General features: G+C 33.9%; 2 long non-coding RNA genes across 2 annotated transcripts in view; one reads left to right on the top strand and one right to left on the bottom strand.

The window, feature by feature from the left end:
- LOC147842742 (uncharacterized) overlaps positions 1-23,985 on the bottom strand; it is a 103,360-nt gene that overhangs the window by 61,421 nt on the left and 17,954 nt on the right. The window lies entirely within an intron of this gene.
- The window catches only part of LOC141375869 (uncharacterized), a 178,411-nt gene continuing 154,920 nt past the window's right edge, over positions 495-23,985 (top strand). Inside the window, exons 1-16 of the long non-coding RNA XR_015498151.1 lie at positions 495-607; positions 870-1,037; positions 2,142-2,309; positions 2,594-2,655; positions 2,939-3,014; positions 3,316-3,392; positions 3,717-3,794; positions 4,092-4,164; positions 4,487-4,564; positions 4,886-4,969; positions 5,303-5,353; positions 8,422-8,473; positions 8,683-8,760; positions 10,065-10,218; positions 14,683-14,717; positions 14,813-14,924. This is a non-coding gene — a long non-coding RNA (uncharacterized LOC141375869). The remainder of the gene's footprint in view (positions 608-869; positions 1,038-2,141; positions 2,310-2,593; positions 2,656-2,938; positions 3,015-3,315; positions 3,393-3,716; positions 3,795-4,091; positions 4,165-4,486; positions 4,565-4,885; positions 4,970-5,302; positions 5,354-8,421; positions 8,474-8,682; positions 8,761-10,064; positions 10,219-14,682; positions 14,718-14,812; positions 14,925-23,985) is intronic.

Raw genomic sequence — 23,985 nt, 5'->3', positions numbered from 1 at the left:
GTTTGAAATTTCCTTAGCACATGGTTTTCTTGATGCGTTTGAAATTTTCAATGTAAATCCACTCGTACTTGCATTTGATCTTTATTATGCCTTAAAATCAAAACTATACTAAAGGTGTCTTATCCAAATGCAGATTTTCATTCAAAACGTTATGACAGAACCATATTACTTTACAGTGGCCCATGGATATATATATATATATGTGTGTGTGTGTGTGTGTGTGTGTGTGTGTGTGTGTTTGTTTTATTACATGGTGGGGACCTCAGCATGATAGCACACTCACAAAGTGGGGACCAAAAACATAGTGGGGACCGATCGCCCGGTCCCCACTATGTTTTGCCTTTAAAAGACTCAGGGGGCGTTGCTGATATGCCTAGTGCAGTTTTTTTCACTGATCCCCACCTTGACCATTTACCTGAATTGAGTGTGTAAGTGTGTGTCGGCGCACTGCTCTATAGCGGTCCTGTAGTCGGATGGCGGTACTGCACCCTGACACACACTTGACGCAATTCACACACTCTGCCTACTGCACATGCGCAATCTCATAAATGAATCCGACTTTAATCAACTTAATTAAGATCTATCATCAAATTATTCGAATTTTTGGGTAAGTTAGAATGTTTTTCACCATCATAATGTAATAAAATAGGTTATATGACAAATACTTATGTTGCATATTTTGACAGTTATCAGGTATAGTTAATTAAATGTTTTAACGAATTTCCTGGGTGTTTTAATCGATGTTGTTTCAAATTACGTAATAATATAACACTGATAAGACACAAACTACAGTTCGGTATGTAATTTAACTTGTTTACACGAGTAAAAGTTACTCGCGCTAATGTGCTAACTGCCCGGTGCTACGTGAGTCAGAGGCCGGGGTGGAGTGCATGAGCCGCGGTCAGACAGTCACCAATCACCGGGCGGCTAAATGGATCGACGGAGGATAAAACCATTAAAAGATGCGGAGAAACACATCACCAGCTCCACTGACAAGACCCATTCACTGGAAACCGAATATATAGAAGGTTACTAAGGTATGTTTTCATAGTTCTTGTATCGTACTTTTTAAATGGTTAATTGCTTTAAACATTTAACGTTAATCCTGAAATAACACTATTATATACTATTTATACGTTAATGTAGTAATATAGAGGTTATAATTAAAATGTGGGGCTATCTGGTCCTAGAAATGTACTTAATTTATTGTTCTATGACGTGTAGAAACGTTTTATTTTAGATAAATAATTATAATAAACTCCAACTTAGTGTAAAACATATATAAAAGTACATAAATGTTCACTGTGTGTGTTTTATTTATTTATTTGCTGTCAACTGGTAGCCTTTTACAATAAGGTTAAATTAGTTAATGCTGGTTAATGCATTTACTAACATGAACAATAAATAATACTTTATTACAGTATTTGTTCATGTTTGTTAACTTTAGTTAATGAAAATAAAGTTGTTCATTACTAGTTGAACACGCACAATGCATTAATTATTGCAATGCATTATTACTGGTACAAGCATGAATTTAGATTTGAATAATGCATTAGTAATTAGTAAATGTTAAACTGATTAATAAATGCTGTACATGCATTGTTCATTACTAGGTCATGTTAGTAAGTACATTAACTAATAAAATCTGATTGTAAAGTGTGACCTGTAAACAATTGAAGTGGAAAAAAAGTTCTTTAAAACTGTCCTAAGAAAGAAGAACAGGTGTTCAATAGTATTAGAACAACATTGAGGAAAGGTTCTGATCCACTTCAAAAGGTTTACTGTATTTATAATTCACACACAGAGAGGATGCTAATGTGAGGTTTTTGTAGTTTTTGAACCCTACACATTTCATTAAATCTTTTAGGTCAGAGTTTGCGTTGTCCACATTTATTAAAGGAAGTTTTGTGGTTGAGTACAAATGATAGAGCTTGTGGAAGCAAAGCATATATGAGATATAATAAAAATACTGTCTTTATGTTTGACTTTATATGATAAAACAAGAACAGGTGGTTAAGTGTTTTCCCCATTCAAATGTACATGTATATATTATATTTATTGTGTTTGTATTCATGCCATAGTTTAGCTTTTTATTGCTATGAGAGGGCATAATTAAAATGTTGCTTGCTCTTTTCTCTTAGTTTTGCAGCATTGATGCCGATCATGAGGACGATCTGCACCCTAACTGCACTGTCAATAAGATCGTTGTTCAGAGAAAACCTCATTTGTGCCTTTTTGCAATCAGGGATATTTTCTTTGGAGAGGAAATAACGTTTGACTATGGCGCATGTGATTGGCCTTGGAGAAAGGTTTGACATTTTGATTACTTAATACATTAATCCTTAATACATTCAGCAAAGCTAAGAGTTTTTTAATGTTAATATAGATTAAGGGTAAATCTGTTCAAAAATAAAGAGTTTGCATCATCCATAAGAGATAATGAAATCAATCTCTTAATATCTTCTTCTTGTCTTAATGGGTAAAAAAGTTTAATTAATTGGGTAATGCTTTACTTTAAAGGGGGGTTCATAAGACTGTCATGAAAGCTTTATAGTCATGACATGACTTATATAACAAAGCTGTTTTTAAATAGCTTTCATTGAAGGATGCCCATATGACTGCAGAAGAAAACTGCTCCGACAACTCTCTGATGAGGTATGTTTATTAGTATTATTATTATTATTATTAGTAGTAGTAGTAGTAGTAGTAGTAGTAGAAGTTGTTGCTGTAGTAGTGCATTTAATTGTAATTATTTAACTTAGTGTGGGTCCTAATTTATGAACATATGCAATAGTGTAACATTGTGGGGACCAGAGGCATGTTAGAGAAGCTGTGAAACACACTTAGTCCTCAATACACACTCAGTACGGTCTGACATAGTGGGGACCGGAACCCTTGAGTACTGCTGTCTAACTAATATAAATGTTTTTATTTTCAGCTTATATTGAAGGATGACCATATGACAGAGGAAGAGAACTGCTCTGCTCCAGTACGTGACCCACAACTCTGATGAGGTGTGTTTAATGTTGTTGTTATTATTATTATTAGTAGTAGTAGTTGTAGTAGTTGTTGTTGTAGTAGTAGTGCATTTAATTGTAATTATTTTCTTAATCAAAATCTAGAAATGAAATAGAGTGTGTGTCCTAATTGGTGAACCCATGCACTAGTGTAACATTGTGGGGACCAGAGGCATGTTAGAGAAGCTGTGAAACACACTTAGTCCTAAATACACACACAGTACGGTCTGACATAGTGGGGACTGGAACCCTTGAGTACTGCTGTCTAACTAATATATATATATATTTTTATATTCAGGTTTGCTGAAGTATGACCGTATGACAGAAGGAGAGAACAGCTCTGCTCCAGTACGAGACCCACAACCCTCTGATGAGGTGTGTTTATTAATATTGTTGTTGTTGTTGTTGTTGTTATTATTATTATTATTATTACTAGTTGTTGTAGTAGTAGTAGTAGTTGTTGTTGTAGTAGTAGTGCATTTAATTGTAATTATTTAACTTAATCAAAATATAGAAATGAAACAGAGTGTGTGTCCTAATTGGTGAACATATGCACTGACTTTGTGGGGACCAGAGGCATGTTAGAGAAGCTGTAAAACACACTTAGTCCTGAATACACACACAGTACGGTCTGACATAGTGGGGACCGCGACCCTTGAGTACTGCTGTCTAACTAATATATATATTTTTTATTTTCAGCTTATATTGAAGGATGACCATATGACAGAGGAAGAGAACTGCTCTGCTCCAGTACGTGACTCACAACTCTCTGATGAGGTGTGTTTAATGTTGTTGTTATTATTTTTATTAGTAGTAGTAGTTGTAGTAGTTGTTCTTGTAGTAGTAGTGCATTTAATTGTAATTATTTAACTTAATGAAAATCTAGAAATGAAACAGAGTGTGTGTCCTAATGTATGAACATATGCACTAGTGTAACATTGTGGGGACCAGAGGCATGTTAGAGAAGCTGTGAAACACACTTAGTCCTGAATACACACAGTAATGTCTGACGTAGTGGGGACCGGGACCCTTGAGTACTACTGTCTAACTAAAATATATATTTTTTATTTTCAGCTTTTATTGAAGGATGACCATATGACAGAGGAAGAGAACTGCTCTGCTCCAGTAGGAGAACCACAACTCTGAGGTGTGTTTATAATAATAATAATAACAATTATTTTTAATATTATTATTATTATTATTAGTTGTAGTAGTGATAGTAGTTGTTGTTGTAGTAGTGGTGTATTTAATTGTAACTATTTAACTTAATCAAAATATAGAAATGAAACAGAGTGTGGGTCCTAATTGGTGAACATATGCACTGACATTGTGGGGACCAGAGGCATGTTAGAGAAGCTGTAAAACACACTTAGTCCTGAATACACACAGTAAGGTCTGACATAGTGGGGACCGGGACCCTTGAGTACTGCTGTCTAACTAATATATTTTTATTTATTTTTTTTATTCAGCTTTGATTGAAGGATGACCATATGACAGAGGAAGAGAACTGCTCTGCTCCAGTACGTGACCCACAACTCTCTGATGAGGTGTGTTTAATGTTGTTGTTATTTTTTTTATTAGTAGTAGTAGTTGTAGTAGTTGTTGTTGTTGTAGTAGTAGTGCATTTAATTGTAATTATTTAACTTAATCAAAATATAGAATTGAAACAGAGTGTGTGTCCTAATGTATGAATGTATTTACTAGTGTAACATTGTGGGGACCAGAGGCATGTACCAGAGGCATGTTAGAGAAACTGTGAAACACACTTAGTCCTGAATACACACAGTAAGGTCTGACGTAGTGGGGACCGGGACCCTTGAGTACTACTGTCTAACTAATATATATATATATATTTTTTTATTATTCAGCTTTTATTGAAGGATGGAAGGATGACCATATGACAGAGGAAGAGAACTGCTCTGCTCCAGTAGGAGACCCACAACTCTGATGAGGTGTGTGTATAATAATAATAATAACAATTATTATTATTATTATTATTATATTATTATTATTATTAATATTATTAGTTGTAGTAGTAATAGTAGTTGTTGTTGTAGTAGTGGTGTATTTAATTGTAATTATTTAACTTAATCAAAATATAGAAATGAAACAGAGTGTGTGTCCTAATTGGTGAACATATGCACTGACATTGTGGGGACCAGAGGCATGTTAGAGAAGCTGTGAAACACACTTAGTCCTCAATACACACACAGTAAGGTCTGACATAGTGGGGACCGCGACCCTTGAGTACTGCTGTCTAACTAATATATATTTTTTATATTCAGCTTTTATTGAAGGATGACCATATGACAAAGGAAGAGAACTGCTCTGCTCCAGTACGTAACTCACAACTCTGTTATTGCATATCAGATTCAACGAACCGTTTACTACGGATTTCATGTAATTTTGATAACTGTGCATTAATCAGATGTCATCAAGCTGCTGTGCCGTCAGCCAATCGTTGTATTGCTGATAATGATTTTGAGGATCGATAGATCTGTCACAACACACAGTCACAACACCTCTCAGATCAGTTTAATCTGATTCGCAAACTTTTTTGAAGAACCAAATTAGCCTAAGATGAGTTATCAAGATTAAAAGATCCAGGATCTGTAATATATTCTTAGATTATTTAAGCGAGGTCCGAAGAACAGACCCCTGGACCCTTGAGTACTACTGTCTAAATTATATTTTTCAAAATAAAAATTATAAATTATATATAAAAATATATAAAATATTTTTTATAAAATATTTATAAAATTATATATAAAATATATATTTTTAATTATATACAGTTGAAGTCAGAATTATTAGCCCCCTTGTTTATTTCTTGTACTAAATTTCTGTTTAATGGAAAGCAGATTTTTTAAACACATTTCTAATCATAACAGTGTTAATAACTCATCTCTAATAACTGATTTATTTTCTCTTTGCCATGATGACAGTAAAAATTATTTGACTATATATTTTTCAAGACACTTCTATACAGCTTAAAGTGACATTTAAAGGCTTCACTAAGTTAATTAGGGTAACTAGGCAAGTTATTGGAGGGATAATAATATTGACCTTAAAATGGTTCATAAAAAATTAAAACTGCTTTTATTCTAGCTGAAATAAAACAAATAAGACTTTCTCCAGAAGAAAAAAATATTATCAGACATACTATGAAAAAATTCCCTGCTCTGTTACACATCATTTGGGAAATATTTGTAAAAAAGTTTTAAAAAGGTGGGCTGACTTCAACTGTATATACTTTCATATATATATATATACAGTTGAAGTCAGAATTATTAGACCCCTTGGAATTTTTCTCTTCTTTTTTAAATATTTCCTAAACGATGTTTAACAGAGCAAGGAAATTTTCACAGTGTGTCTGATAATATTTTTTTCTTCTGGAGAAAGTCTTATTTGTTTTATTTTGACTTGAATAAAAACAGTTTACATTTTTTTAAACACTGTTTAAAGGACAAAATTATTAGCCTCTTTAAGCTATATTTTTTTCTCGATAATCTACAGAACAAACCATCATTATACAATAACTTGACTAATTACCCTAACCTGTCTAGTTAACCTAATTACCCTAGTGAAGCCTTTAAATTTCACTTTAAGCTGTATAGAAGTGTCTTAAAGAATATCTAGTCTAATATTATTTACTGTCGTCATGGCAAAGAGAAAATAAGTCCATTATTAGAAATGATTATTAGAAATAGTTATTAAAACTATTATGTTTAGAAATGTGTTGAAAAAAATCTTCTCTCCGTTAAACAGAAATTGGGGAAATAATAAACAAGCTGTCTAATAATTCAGGGGGGCTAATAATTCTGACTTCAACTGTATATAAAGAGTTTCATTGCAGAACGAGATATATCCATTTAAAAAAATGTTGGTAATTTTGACATTATTTTTCAGGACATCAACAGTCAAGTTCATTCACAATTTTTGTACATTAAACTATAACTTGAGCTCAGTGAAGGCCAGGAACACAATATTTTCAAATCCAGGATATTTTTTATTTAATTTTATGTCTATAATTAAGTAAAAAAAAACATGCCAAAATGCTACATATTAATCCAACCCACATTGTCAAACATGGAATAATATATGCAAAGATTGATTAATAATAATAAGATTCTAAGTTAGATTTGGCCAGAATGTACACAACATAACATAACATACTGTAACTTTATTTTATTTTTTTTTTGCAAAACGCTACATCCACCTGAGGCTATATTATACTACATTAATACCATTACCAAAAGCTAGTGAATCAATGTTTTGTTTGATAAGTAAGATTAAGTTAGTTAGATAAATGGCCTTTAGCTTGGTACAGAAAGAGTGGGGGGCGGCTCCTTCCACACCGCTGCAGAAAACCAAACCTGTATGATTAGAGCGGGCGGAGCTGAGTCCGTGACACAAACTTGCCTCGCTATGTCATATTTAATGAATTATTTCACTGTAATAATAATAATAGCTTATTTATTTGGTTGTGAAAAAGCTAAACCGTTTTCTCCATAACAACATGTGCCCTTTAAGTTCCTTTGTAATAAATCAACAACAACAAGAATTAATTTTAAATAATAGGTGCAACCGCATAAATAAATCTTCAGATAGGCTACTCAGCTACATTTAAGAAATTATTTAAAAAATAAACTTATAAAGAACACTTGCAGACAGGTATCTTGTGATGGGGAGTAGGAAAAAAGGCGCTCCTAGGCCTTCTCTTGACATCAGCGGAGACTCGTTCCCTGCTGCATTTGTGTATTGTTGACGCAGAAGTATCTTATTCTGGTCCACTTTTGTGGCCTTTTTATAATTTTTTGTGAAGTTGAAGACTTCATCTTCTATCGCTAAATCAATGAGCAAACTCTGAGCACTTCACCGGCGATGACTCTCTTCCCAGGGGATGCTGAGCTCGCGCCGCATCCTGAACGCTCTCTAACTGTTATATCGCACTTTGTAAAGAAACTGGTCTGACGGATATTGCGTTTTGTGAAAAAAAATACGTTTTGTACTTGGCCTAAAATGTGCATTCTTAAATGTTATTAATGGCAGCAATTGACACATAGATTAAGGTACATCTGAACAGTGATTTCCAATAATAAAATCCAAATGTCAAAAAATGCCGTTTATCGCATTTTGCAACCAAACTCTTCATATGTATGTGTGTGTTATGACTGTATGACTGCAGAAGAGAACTGCTCTGTTCCCACAACTCAGTTTTTCTGGGACTTGAAAACAGACGCTCAGCAGATTTTAAAGGGGGGAATCTTGATCAAATCGTGGGTTTACACACAAACATGTAATACAGTGCCAGATTTTCTGGATGTTATATACACATTTGTATTTGCAAACATATACCATATTGTTTTAAATGATGTATTTTTGTGTGGGTTTTTACATTCAGAGAAAGTTACAGTGGATCGTGATTTTGGAGGAGGTGAAGTCCAATCTAAAAGGTAAAAATATTATTTATTTTTCTAATCAGATTTTTTCTTTTTTCAGAATGTTTATTTTTATCATGATATGTATGTGCTATGTTTGAAAACTATTTTTAAGCTACCATCACACGCTTTTACCCATTAAAAAGAACAACACAAAATCAAATAAATATTTTGGTAAGCTTTATGCAGAGAAGTCAACTCTCAGACTTGATTTTTACTTTCAGAGTCCCCTCAAGTATCATCACCATGGTACAGTGTCTGTGAAGATAGTGATGCAGACCCAGCATTCACAAAAAAGAGAGGTATGATCATTAAAGTTAATTTGTGACTGACTTGTTTTATTGTACAAGTCCAAATGCACAAGCTCATTTACATAACATGTAGGGTAAAACAGGACAGAAGCACATTACTTCCATGATGATTTCAGTACAGTTGCACTTGATGTCTCATTTCATGTTAGTTAAACAATATTGCTAAATACTTTGGAAAAATATACTAATTGCATATCTGGTTACACTTTATTTTGATAATTTACTTTACTACTACTACTACTACTAACTACAAGTAACTGCAACTACTTGTCAACTAACAGCCATTAGACTGTCTGTTAGAATCAACACTGCTAATGCTCTACTAAATTTATATAAGAATTAGTCATATTGTACTAATTTTGAGCGTAACCTAACAGTCTGCTGTACTATTTACTGAGACCAATGAGAGTTGGTTTTATTGAGGTAACCTTAACTGTCAGCTAATACTCTACACTCTAAAATTAATAAAAAAATAAGTAATAATAATTAAATTAGCAGTTTTTCATAATTTGTTTTTATGAAATCTGTTTGTTTCTGCTTTTGAATTGCATTATGGGATCTTGATCTTTCTTCCAACAACTTTTAATCTTAAAAAGTAAAAAAAAGTGACTTTTTGTTTGGGTTGTTGTTGTATATTATGCTACAGAAACCTTGTAATAAACTGCCGGTACATTTTCTGTTATTCTAAAGACTTATTTATCTCTATATATTATTTCTTATACATTATATTATTTCAAACTACTAAAATGTCAGTAAAAGTCACTTTGTTAAACTGTAGAGTTGAATTTTCAACATCAAAAGTGCACAGAGCAGAGATCAACATCCCATAATGCAATTCACCACCACAAAAAAAACAAAAAAAAAAACACTTGTAAATCACAAAATACAGGAACTGGTAATGAACAGATATCTGTTACAGTGTAGTGTTTTGAGCTAAACTTGTGCTAACAGTCTGCTAATACTCTACTGACAATCAGATGAGCGTTAGTCTTATTGAAATACCCTAATACATAATACTTTACGGTGAGATAATTAACGTAGTTGCAGAGTTACGCATAGTTAGAAGAATGTCTAAACTGGACTATGGAATAAAGTGTAACCCCATTAACCAGTTTTGGAGTTATTAGGAAGTATTTTTAAATCCATCTCCATCTTAAGTATTTTTAATAATAGGCAAGACATATTTTTCTAGCATTTTCTATCACAATATTAAACTAACATAACAGCACATGTTGTAAAAATGACTGAACATTTATGCAACTAAAACCACTTTTTTATATTTTAACCACCCATAGGTCCCATAAAGAGAAGATCCTGGAGCAAACAGGAAGTACATGCTGTGGTGAAAGCTGAACCATTGGCTCTAAAAACCAGAGATCAGCTTTGGATTTTTATATTAAAAACTGAATCTCGGCTCTTTAGATAAAAAATCTGAATAACACTTTTATAGTAAGTATACACTATACATCATTAGTTTAGCACTAACTCTACATTAATAGACTTTAGGAAGCAGTTTATAAATACAGCTTCAAACGCTGTATTCTTGACTTGACTAAATTGTATTTTCATGCTTTGTTACTGATTCATTTTTCATTACTATATTATGTATTGCATTATTTACAAACTATTTGTATATAAGAGTAGTTGGTGGTTTTTAAGATAATTCAGAATGAGTTATTAAATGAATAATAAACTATTCAAATGAGCATTTATACATGTTATATTCAGGCATATAGTAATTGTAACCATGTGTGTTAGTAAATGCTATAATAACACAACTTCATGCAGTTTTGTGACCTAAGGACTGTTTATAGTTGATAAATCCCTTATAAATGTCAATTTAAGGCTCAGTATCTAATGAACAATAAATCTTTGCAATCTTATTTAAAAAATTCTGTAAAGTTTAAACATTGCAAAATAAAAATACAACATCATTTCAAAACAACAATTAACAATATGACAAGATTCATTTCAGTGTTTCTGTGATGTTTGCACTGTACAGTAATTTTATATTTTGATAAGATTGCAAAGATTTATTTTTCATTAGATAGTTTCATTTGTGTATCTTGAAATTAATGGAAAAAAAAAAAATATATATATATCTTCTTTGGCCTTAGTCCCGTATGATTGCGGGGTCGGCTCTTTTTGGAACAAGTCCTTCAGTTTTAGACTTGTCCATATGATAACGACTTTTTTACACCTTCCGGCCAGCCTGTCATATGGGCCTGTCACACTCATACACTAGGGACAATTTAGCCTTCCCAATTCACCTGTAGCATGTCTTTGGACTGTGCCTTTGCACCCGGAGGAAACCCACACGAATGCAGGGAGAACATGCAAACTTCTCACAGAAATGCCAACTGAGCCGAGGTTCAAACCAGTGACCCAGCGACCTTCTTGCTCTTGCTGTGAGGCGACAGCACTACCTACCGCGCCACTGCTTCACCATATATATATATAAAGCTATAAATCACTCCCCCTTTTAATTTATTTCTTTTTTTCTGTGTAGAATATAGCTGAGATTTTAATTTTCATTTATAAGGGATTTATAAAGCATCAATAGTCCTCACTTTAGATTAGCTCACAAAACTGCATGAAGTTGAGTTTATAAAGCATTTATTATTAGACAGAGTAACCATTACTATATGCCTGATTAATAAGATATATAAATGTTGGGTAACACTATAATAACTGCACACAATGAATTATTTATGAAACATTAGCAAATAGTTAGTTGAACGTTTGTTAAGCATTAACGCTACATTAATAGACATTAGTAAGCAGTTTATAAATTATATTTATAAATATAAATTACAAATATTATTGACTTATAAGCACAATTATAATGTGCTTAATGATTGTTTTCATACTTGGTAAATAATGCAATACTTAATTTAGTAATGAAAAATACATCATTAACAAACCAGATATTTAAAAGTAGTAGGTGTTTTTTTTTTTAGATAATTCAGAATGTGCAAGTAAATGATTAATAAACTATTCATAATAACATTGATAATTCTTATTATTCAGGCATATAATAAGTTGTTTAGTATGTTAATAAATGCTTTATGAACTCAACTTCATGCAGTTTTGTGATCTAATCTAAAGCGAGGGCTATTCATGCTTTATAAATCCATTATAAATGACAATATAAGGCTCAGTTACATTATATACAGGGAAAAAATGACTATTAATTTCTACTTATTACAAGATGCTCAAATGAAACTGTATCAAATGAAAAGTAAATCATTGCAATCTTGTCTAAATATAAAATTGCTTTACACGTAATGTATTGTTAAATTATTATATTGTTGTTTTATCAAATGATGTTGTATTTCGACACTCCTGTTATTCAGCAATGTTTAAAATTTACAGTAATTGTATTTGTTTAGGTACGATTGCAAATACTTATTGTTTATTTGATACACAGTAGGTAGTGCTGTCACCTCACAGCAAGAAGGTCGCTGGTTCGAGCCCTAGCTGGGTCAGTTGGCATTTCTGTGTAAAGTTTGCATGTTCTCCCTGTGTTGGTGTGGGTTTCCTCCAGGTGCTCCTACATGCGGTACAGGTGAATTGGGTAGCCTAAAATGGTCCGTAGTAAATGAGTGTGTATGTGTATGGATGTGTCCCAGGGATGGGTTGCAACTGGAAGGGCATCCGCTGCATAAAAACATGCTGGATAAGTTGGTGGTTCAATCCGCTGTTGCGACCCCGAATTAATAAAGAGAGAAAACCAAAATGAAAATAAATGAATAAATGAATGATTCTGAGCCTTTAATTGTCATTTATAAGGGATTTTTAAAGCATCAATATTCCTCACTTTAGATTAGATCTCAAAACTACATGAAGTTGAGTTAATAAAGCATTATTTAACATGCAGAAAAACGTATTATATGCAGGGCTCCAAACCGGTTCAAGGAACGGAAACGAAAAACAGAATCAAATGACATTTTTCAGGAACAGAAACGAAAACCGAAAAAAAAGATCAACTTTAATCGTTCTGAACAGAAATGTTTACAGTTAAACGGTTAATAATGTTATTTTATCGTTCTCTTTATTATATTATTTTTGGGAGACAAAAAGCATTAATTTAAAGCATGTGAACAAATGCGACGGTGACGCTCGTTTTTATATAAACTATAAATGTCTGGCCGTGATGCGTATTTAGGCCTATGCCAGTCTATAAAAGATAATGTAGCTTAAAACACTTTAAAATTTTAGAGAACGTAATACAGTTTGCACAACCAATGTTTGGTCTTAATAACCTGCCCATAATTAAACGTCATGTAGCCTACTTTTTGATTACTTGACCAGCGGATTAATGGCAGCACCAGCGGATAAACGAGATCTGAGCATAATAGGTATGACCAATATGTGCATAACCAATATGCAAAGTCAAGAGAGTGCACGACTCCATAGGGTAACGTAGCCTAAACTGCGCACACTTGATTATGTAATGTGTGAAATCGTGGACGCATCTCAAAGAGCAAAGCATAACTTATTAAATGCCCATGCTTAATCGGTCATCGATAAGGTCTATCGGTTTTAAAGGGTTACCGACAATAAATCAATCGAGTAATCGTTAGCATCCCTAGTTTAATCAATGAATGTGTTAAATTTTATATTTATATTAAAGATGAATAAGGCAAGAATATGATAATGATACTTTTTAGATTTTTACACCTACAAAAATATCTTGTGGTAGTGCACTTGTTTAATAAAAATCTTTGTAAATAGGTTATCTGTAAAAAAGGCAATTAGAGCCAATGACATGTAGAAGTAGTGTTGCCTAAACGGCTATTAAATTTCTAATAAAATTAAAACCAAAGTATAAATCATTGCATTTTACGTTTGATAAAAATATACAGAAACGAAATAAAATCATAAGGATGCTAGTTTGTAATTTATGTTAATAATAAATAAATGACATGCTTAGACTATAAGCTTAACGGCTATACGCTGCCAATAGGCCACTAATAAATATTATTTTACTTTGTACTGGATTATAATGTATATTTTACTATAAAAACTAAATATAGCATGTCTTACTGTCATTTAAAACAAGTAATTCAAAATACACATCAGAACAGTAGACCTGCAGTGTGTAAACTGTATACAGGGGGTGTTGGTCAATCAATAGCCTACAGCACATAATTGAACTAATTATGATGCTAACTGTAATTTAGCTCTTAATATAGGCCTACGATATATTTTCTGGTGTTTAATTTTGCATGAGCAAATAGCAGTATAGCCTAAAGTAAATTTTTTAAAAAGATTTTACTAATATTAATAATAATGGATATAATAAATTTAAATAATAATTGCACTGTGCAGTGTACTAAATATTTGTATTAGGCTACATGACTGAAAAACTATTTCATAACAATTTTCATAATTTTTACTGCTATTTCATATTATACAACATCTAAATGTAGGGCCGGGCCTGAGCTCGATACCAAGGAGTGGGGCTGTGTGTAGAGTGAACCGATTGGATTTTCTTTTTTTTTTCTTTTTTTTTTAGCCCTGATTATATGCCTGAATAGTAAATGTATAAATGTTCATTTATATAGTTTTTTAATCATTTATTTACTCATTCTTAATGATCTTAAAAAACACCAATTATTCTTAGACAGTTTGTAAATAATGCAATACTTCATTTAGTTATGAAAAATGAATTATAAACAAAGTATGAAAACACAAAAATTGAGCACATTACACATGCTTATAAGTCAACAATAGAGCATCTAGCTGTGTTTATAAACTGCTTACTATTAATGTAGAGTTAATGCTTAACAAATGATGTCTATTTGGAGTTTTGGTGGCTTGGTTATATGATGAAGGTTTTGCATTTGTGGGGTTCAGTTCTTTATTAATATATTTTAAAATATTTTTAATGTTTTTTTTTTCAAATAGTTAAAATACGACAGAAACAGAAATAGAACATACTGGTGGGTTTTAAAAGTTTACCCAAAAATGTACATTATATTATTAATTACTTGCCCTCATCTCACTCTAATCCCCTGAGACCTTCATTCTTCTTCAGACTCAAAGGAAGATAACTTAGATGAAGTGCAAGAACTCCTCATCCTCCATAGACAGCAAGGGATTGAAACAATTTGAAGGAGAGGAATTAATAAAAGAATCTTCATTTTGAGGTGAACTAACCGGTTAATATTATTTGCTATTGCACTTAACTAAATGTGCACGCAGACATGGAAGAGTTATGTGGAAGCTTGTTATACCCAATGAGAACTGCTTTTAGACAAGCAAGAGAGTTTCATGGATTTTGTGTTTACTGTTTTTTTTGTGTTTAAAGGTTTTGTGGAAATTATTTATAATAAATATAACATTTATTAAATCTATTCTGGACCATTTCCTGTTTGGATCTTGAGGTTCCTTCTGTATTCAAATTACATTTTTTATAAACTGACCTGCTCTTCAAATGAAAATTCTAAAGCAGTTTACTGTCAAATTACTTGATTGAGGTTTAAAATTTAATATTAGTAAGGGTGCTGATCTGATCCCCACGTTGCCTAAAAACCGGTAATGTGTGTGTAGAACTGGTCCTTACTTTGACTAAAAACCGGTAATGTGTGTGTAGAACTGGTCCTTACTTTGACTCAAAACCAGTGATGTGTGTGTAGATCTGGTCCCTACTTTGACTCAATACCGGTAATGTGTGTGTAGATCTGGTCCTTACTTTGACTCAATACCGGTAATGTGTGTGTAGACCTGGTCCTTACTTTGACTCAATACCAGTAATGTGTGTGTAGATCTGGTCCCTACTTTGACTCAATACCAGTAATGTGTGTGTAGACCTGGTCCCTACTTTGACTCAATACCGGTAATGTGTATCTGGAACTGGTCCTTACTTTGTCTCAAAACCAGTAAAGTGTGTGTAGAATTGGTCCCCACTTTGTCTAAAAATCGGTTGTGTATGTGGCGGACCCCACTTCTACACAAAACCTGAAATGTCCCCACAAGTGACCACTGTGTCAGGTCTAAAAATAAAATTGCAGAATATCCAAAATCTGAAGTGATTTTATGAAATAGTTTGTGTTTTTGTGTGGCAAACTATTTTTTTATGTCTCTAACATCATCAGAAAGGGCGGTCCCCATTACGTAACCACCGTGACAGGTGACCCCCACAATGCACAAAAACAAGTATGTGTGTGTTGCTTGTTTCTTATTTACCCATGCAGTGACTTATAGGCATAAATACTATGTAGGCTTGCTAAAGGGTTGCATGAGAAATGTCATCATCGTGAGAGCTTGACTTTTTTTTTGTCGCTGCCTTTAGTTGTGGTGAAATGAGATGCATCATGTCGTTTATCTGTTTGTGCAGTCTGTACCTTCATTTCTGAATCGTGTGGCATCGTACTTGAAGCCAAGTCATTTAGCCCAAGGCATAGTTGTCTTAGAATGAGTAGTTTGCTGATCAAATTCCACATTTTGATGAGGCAAAACACATCTTGGATGTTTTAATTACTATTTTAGGTGAAAAACAAAACAATGAGATTTGTGTAAAATCTAAAGTTAACCAAGTCCAGCCCGCCATCTTGTCCTGCCTCTCAGTTCTCTTAAGCCTTGGGCCGGCTCTGTGAAGTGGCCTCTTTTGGGCTCATCATTGAAGACCGGACGAGCTGCAACATTTCGTTCTGCCAGGTTCTGGGAGTAGATGAGCATGTCATCGGTCTAGACTATGGTCAACTTGTGAAGTTACTCATACACCTCCGCTCATGGCATATTACCATTAAAATGAAACTTTTCCAGCAGAATATGACGCTCTAAAAAAAAAAAACTCCATCGGCACTGGTAACTATGAAAAACACGACTGAGCACTAATGGTACACTCAACAATTTACACTGACATTTGAAGGATCACCTGACATTAAAGACTGACGTAAGAACGCTGGAGGAACATCAAATTTTAACACGGAAGAGTTTTTTTTGTCTCTCTCAAATTAAAGCAATATTTCTTAATCTTGTTGTTTTTTTTTACTGTACAGTTGCCCCAGGTGTTTATCAGGTGTGATGCCTGCTCATCTGACCTTTGACCTCGGCACTCAACTGTTGCCAGTTTTCTTTCAATGCCATGAGATTTCTGAATTCTACATGCAGGAACCGATGCATTCCTTTTTTTTCCTTTTTTTTTTTTTAAACAAAACAGATATGGCAGACACGGCCAAACATTGAAACTTTGGAGGGCATTGAGGGGGAAAAAAAGCACAATATCATCAAGGGGAATAAAAGGTTTGATCAAAGCGTGCGTTTACACACGTTCATTTAAATATGGACAAAACCAACATTGGGTTATTTTTGTTATTAGATTTAAAATGCACGGACCCTATTTGACCCAGTGTTCATATATACATATGTTTTTATGAATGAATATTTTTGCATATAAAAGATAATAAAAGACTGACTAGACAGATTAGATAGTTTAATAGACAGATTGACACGTGTAGTCATTCGTTCCTGTGTATTTGATGACTAGCTTCCAGCAGTATCTGGCTGCAGACTTGCATGCAATCTGAGACACAAAGCACTCAGCGGAGCTAGTGAGGTCACTGTGAGAGGCGGGGTTAGGGGTGCACACTCACTGACAGCCTAGATTTAGCCTGGTTTTAACCAAGCCGTCTATTAGACTTTTAACCCTTATGTATTGTTCATATTGTTCAAGTGGCTGTTTTTGCCCCCAATGACCTCCATTATAACTAAACTTGTTTTAATTGCAAAGCCATGACACCAGATAGTAACTCATTCTTTATTGTTGGTGGTTTCCCTGTTGGGATGAGATAAAATGAGTCATTTTTACTTTTGATGGTCAGTTGGCACCTTTAAACACCCCAAAAAAATGCTTGCTGGGATGGTACCAAGAGGCTGTGCTCACTTCTGGACAGAGGGGGTGTAGACTTGCAGCTAGTGCCGATAAGAGGTGCAGACGCTGAGGCTGTTCTGTATGCGAGTGTTGAGGTTTTGAAACATCAGCTGACAACGTGTAGGTAGAGAGTAGCAGGTTCTGGGAGTAGATGAGCTTGTCACCGGTGTAGACTTTGACCGACTTGTGAAGTTACTCACAAGACCTCCGCTTATGGGACATTACCATTCAAATGAAACGTTTCCAGCAGAATATGACGCTTTAAAAAACTCCATCGGCACTGGTAACTATGAAAAACACGACTGAGAGAGGACTTCCGGTTGCGCCACCGACAGGATGACTGCTTAATCTTCGAGCTCGCCGACGGTTAACAAAATAACCCCCTAAAACCTGATTTTGTGAAACTTTGGGAGTATTAAAGTAATGATGGAGAAAGGGGTCACCACAAGGAGCAAAATAACATCGAATGTATCAGAAAACAACCCTGAAACAAGTCAAGTAACGTTAAACAGAAGCCGTTCCCGGACACCATCACCTCATGGCGAAGAGGGCCCCGAGGTCAGTCTGCGGTGTATTCTCATCGAACTTCGAGAATTCAGAAAGGATAACATGGAGCAGTTTGACGAATTCAAACAGGAATTAAAAAGAACGAACGATAGACTGGAAGAGGCTGAGGAAAGAATTGAAGAGACCGAGACCACGCTACAATTAGCATCGACGCTAATCAAACGCCTCATACAGCGCCAAGCTAATCTGGAAGCCAGAGTTGCTCGATCAGGAAGGACGGGCACGCAGAGATAATCTAAGGATTTACGGTATACCTGAAGACAAGGAAGGCACAGACATGATCGAGTTTCTAAATAATTTGCTGAAAAACGCATTGGACTTACCCCGGGACCGTGAACTTGGAATTGAACGAGCACATCGAGCGTTACAACCGAAACCCAGTAACCCGGAGGCAAAGCCACGCTCAAAAGTAGTGAAATTTTCGGACGAAAGAAGAAGTGCTTCGAAAGGCCTGGCAGAGAAAAAAGGTGTATTTTAATGACACTCGTTTCTTCGTAGACCACGACTTCCCTTTAGAGGTGCTTAAAAAGCGAGGAGAGTATGTCGAAGTCAAGAAAGTATTGAAGGAGAAGCAAATAAAATTCCAGACCCCATACCCGGCAAGGATGCGTGTTTTCTATGAGGATGGCACCCAACTGTACCAGAGTGCGACGGAGGCAACGAAAGACTTGGTCAAGCGTGGATTTACGGTCGCGGTGGTGAAACCTTCCGTGGCAATAGAACAGGAGGAAATTACAGCTAAACAACTAACCACCTGGCAACCGGTACTGAAACGACAGGACCGGGGAGAAGATCAGAGATACGGAGAGGTGGCCGGTGACGCACAACCCAAAAAAGCTTCCCGCAGTCAGTATAAGGAGAAGCTTAAGCAATTTAGAAAATGAACAAAAACGGAATTCTATACATCTAATCCAGGAAAACAGCTAAGATCTCATATGTCTTTCACACCAATATTTTATCCTATCTGACTGTTTTTGAAACAATCATCTGAATGAATAACGTTATATTCCTAATTGCGTTCGAATAATGTTTGAAAATGTCGGTACTTGATTATTGACTGTCATCCGAGGATAATTTTCTTTTGGAGTTAGACTTTTTTTTTTGTGTTGTCTGGACTAATTTACGACCAATTAATAGGGCCCCACTTCTTGAATAAAGTGGACATTTCCCTTACGGAGGCTTAAAACGCAGTAAGCCCCATAAGGCTCTTTAGAATCGAGCCTCTACACCGGAAGCAACTGTTCTTGTTAGTTACGGTGGTGTAATGTTCTTTAAAATTGTTCTAATTTGGTATCAGTTTAGTATCTATAATTTAAGAGAGGCAATGTCAAAATATACACTACGGTCAATAAGAGAGACGCAGAGGGGAATTAAATTGGTTAGTAAACTACAAAAATATGAATAAAGGTAATCTTAATGTTATTACATTTAATGTAAATGGAGTGTTGAATCCAGCTAAGAGGAGTCAAATACTGTTAAAAATGAAAAAAGAAAATGCAGGGATAGTGTTGTTACAAGAGACACACCTTACACCAATAGAACATGAAAAATTAAAGAGAATGGGATTTTCCAAAGTGTATTATTCTTCTTACAAATCAGGACATAGAAGGGGAGTAGCAATATTAATTTCGCAAAAAATACCATTTGAACACCTCTCAGAAATTTCAGACAAGGAAGGGAGATATATTTCAGTAACAGGGAAAGTTGAAGATATTAATATAACTGTATGTAATGTATGTGCTCCCCCAGGAAGCAAGTTATCTTTCTATAGGAAAATAATTGACTTAATGATAGAAGGCAAAGGAATTGTTATATGTGGTGGAGATTGGAATATCCGTCTTAATCCAAATCTAGATTCATCAAAAAACTCTAAACTCACACCCCTACATAAAAAAATAAAAATTGTAATGAATGAGCTAGGTATAGTAGATCTCTGGAGAGATCTTTATCCAACAGGCCGTGACTACACTTTTTACTCAAACCCCCATGATGTATACTCACGAATAGATTATTTTTTCGTACTCAAGCGAGATCGACATAGAGTACAAACCTGTGATATTGGAACGATTGACCTATCTGATCACGCCCCTCTCTCTTGTACTATACATATTAGAGATAATCCAGGAAGAACATTGTGGAGATTAAATACAAATATGCTGAATAATCAACAATTTCAAACTCAAATTAAGGAAGATATAAAGTTATTTTTTACAGAGAATGATAATGGAGAAGTTAACCCAGCCATATTATGGGATACATTAAAAGCAGTCATTAGAGGTAGAATCATATCACTATGTGCTCAAGAAAAGAAACAAAAACGATTAAAATTAACAAACCTTAATGAAGAACTAAAAGATCTGGAATTACAACATAAGAAGGAAAAAAAATCTGATTTAATGACTAAAATAAAGAAAATCAGAAACGAGATAAATTGAATATATGCACAAGAAATTGAAAGAAAGATTAATTTTACAAAACAAAAATACTATGAATCTGGTCCAAAGGGCACTAAATTGTTAGCAAGAAGGATGCAAAAACAACAAATTGAGAGATCAATATACAAAATAAGGGATTTGAATTCTAAAAATACACTACACAAACAACATGAAATACAAAAGACTTTTAAAAACTATTACGAGCTCTTGTATACTCAGCCACATTTAAAGAACGCCCAACAAATAGAACAATTTCTCGATTCTATCAACCTACCAGTTGTAACAGAAGAACAAAATAAAATATTAACTGCTGAAATAACTGAAACTGAATTAGTCAACGCTATTTCTAATCTTAAATCAAATAAGTCACCTGGCCCCGACGGGTTTTCATCAGAATGGTATAAAACTTTTCGATCAAACTTAACTCCAAGCCTACTCCAAGCGTGCAATATCACTATAAAAGAGGGTAAGATGCCCCCATCATGGAATGAAGCAGTAATCTCTGTTTTACCAAAGGAGGGGAAAGATAAATTAGAATGCGGTTCATATAGGCCAATCTCGATCTTAAATGTTGATTATAAATTATACACAGGCATTCTCGCCAAAAGACTGGAAAAGATTCTTCCGCAGCTAATACATAAAGATCAGACAGGTTTTATCTCGCAAAGACAAACTTATGATAATATTAGAAGATCCTTACATATACTAAATCATATATATCAGAACAAAATGGAGGCTCTTTTAATCAGTCTTGACGCGGAGAAGGCTTTTGACTCTGTAAATTGGTCTTTTTTATATAAAGCTCTTGAAAGATTTGGCATACATGAAAACTTTATAAAAGGCATTCGTACAATTTACAATAAACCAGTAGCCCGGATAAAAATAAATGGATACCTCACAGACACCATAACATTACAACGGGGGACAAGACAAGGATGCCCAATCTCACCATTGTTATTTGCTCTATATATAGAACCTTTGGCACAATGGATAAGACAAACTAAAAATATTAAAGGTATAAACATAAATGGAGATATTCACAAGCTGGCATTGTATGCAGATGATATTTTGATTTATTTAAGCACACCCACAACCTCACTTCCTGAACTAATGACTTTACTGGAGAAATTTGGTTCCTATGCAGGTTATAAATTAAATATACAAAAAACACAGACCCTATCTTTTAAATATACACCCCCAGTAACTATAAAAGACAAATTGAATATGAAATGGGATCAGAAATCACTAAAATACTTAGGAATTCATTTAACAAAAGAGATTTCAACATTGGCAAAAGTAAATTATGATCCTCTACTAATAAATATTAAAAATGATATACACAGATGGAATGCCGTTTCTTTCTTGAGCTTTAGCCAGAGAATTGACGCAATAAGAGTGAATGTCCTTCCTGGATACCTCTATTTATTCCAAGCTCTCCCAACAGAAATACCCCAAACACATTGGTCAGAATTGAACAAGACCATTTCTAGATTCATTTGGCAGGGGAAAAAACCAAGGATTAAATTAAAAACAGTAGAACTTCCAAAGGAACAAGGAGGAATGGCTTTACCCTACTTTAAGGATTACTTTTATGCAGCCCAGACTAAATATCTGGTTAACCTATGTAACCCAACATATCAAGCAAAATGGAAAGACATTGAAATTACACTAATGAATGATCCTCCATTACAAGCGATATTGGCACATAAAAACCTGGGGGGATACATCGAAAAAACGCAAAATTTATGGATTAAAGCCCAATTAAAAATTTGGAACATTATAAAAGAAGAATACAAACTGAATGATAAACTACAAATAATTCAATGGTGTGCTTATGACACTGAATTCAAACCAAATCAAATGGACTATAGATTTAAATCCTGGATTTCTAAAGGAATATTAACATTCTACTCACTCACAGAGAAAGGCCTTTTGAAAGATTTTGAAAGTCTGAAGAAAGAATATAACCTGGATAAATCTGATTTTTATAGATACCTTCAATTACGTAACCACTTTGAAAATAATATTAAAATTAAAACAGATCTGGATGACTCAATACTGAAAATTTTTATAGATGCCTACAAAGGCAGTGGGAGTAAAGGTATAATTTCAAAACTTTATAAAGGATTTAGATCGATTAAACCCCATTCAACAGAATATGTTAAAGAAAAATGGGAAAAGGAAAGTAATGCCATTATTACGGTGGAAGAATGGTTAGACATATGTAGATTTACATCAAAATGTACTAATTCACATATGTGGAGAGAATTTGGATGGAAATGTCTAATGAGATTTTTCATCACGCCAAAACAAAGAGCATACACCACAGGAAAGAACACTAAGTGCTGGAGACTATGCGGGTCTCAGGAACCTAATCACTGGCACATTTTTTGGGAATGTCCAGTAATAAAACAATTTTGGGTAGAAGTACATGGAGTAATAGAAAACATACTTAATATTACACTACCCTTTCAATTTATAGTTATTTATTTTGGAAGCTCTGATATCCAAATATGTAAATCTGATAAATACTTACTTGATATTTTAATACTCGCAGCCAAAAAAGCAATTACAAGACACTGGTTACTTCCTGAATCCCCAACAACCCAAGAATGGCTAGAGATAGTATATAATATCTATGTGATGGAAAAAATTACATTCTCCCTTCGACTCCAAATTAATACATTTAGAAACATCTGGTCCAAGTGGACTGATTACGTTAGATTGCTCCATCCAATCTTCATAGAAATATAAAACTATTACTATCTAATTCCCATCCACATAACAAACATTTTTTCAATTTACGACCCATTGCACTCCCCCTCTTAATCATCTTTTTAAATTAGTAATTCACAGTTGATAATAACCTAAAGTTGAATGAATAAATAAAGATTTGACCCTCTCTGACCTATGGAAATTTAGTATTGATATTATTTATGTTACCATTTTACTGTTATTTTCATATATTGTATTTGATGAAACCTTTATTTATTTTTATATATTTTTTATTTTTTTGTGTTCTGTTACTTTAGAGTTTGTGAAAAAGAAAAATGTTAAGCAGTGGGAAATGTTTTCTCTTAAGTGGTATCATTGTACTGTGTTTATTGCTACTACAAATAAAAAGTTATAAAAAAGAAAAAAAAAGAAAAACACGACTGAGCACTAATAGTGTACTCAACACTTTACACTGACATTTGAAGGATCACCTGACATTAAAGACTGAAGTAAGAACGCTGAAAAAAACCCATCAGATTTTAGCCCAGAAGAGTTTCTCTTTTCCTAAATTAAAGCAAAACTTCATAATATTGTGTTTATGAATTCATTCGTGTGTGT

Source organism: Danio rerio, chromosome 8 (genome assembly GCF_052040795.2).
Source record: "Danio rerio strain M-AB ecotype USA chromosome 8, GRCz13ab, whole genome shotgun sequence".
Classification (NCBI taxonomy): domain Eukaryota; kingdom Metazoa; phylum Chordata; class Actinopteri; order Cypriniformes; family Danionidae; genus Danio; species Danio rerio.
Note: the sequence above shows the minus strand (reverse complement) of the source record. Positions and strands in the feature narration are given on the sequence as shown.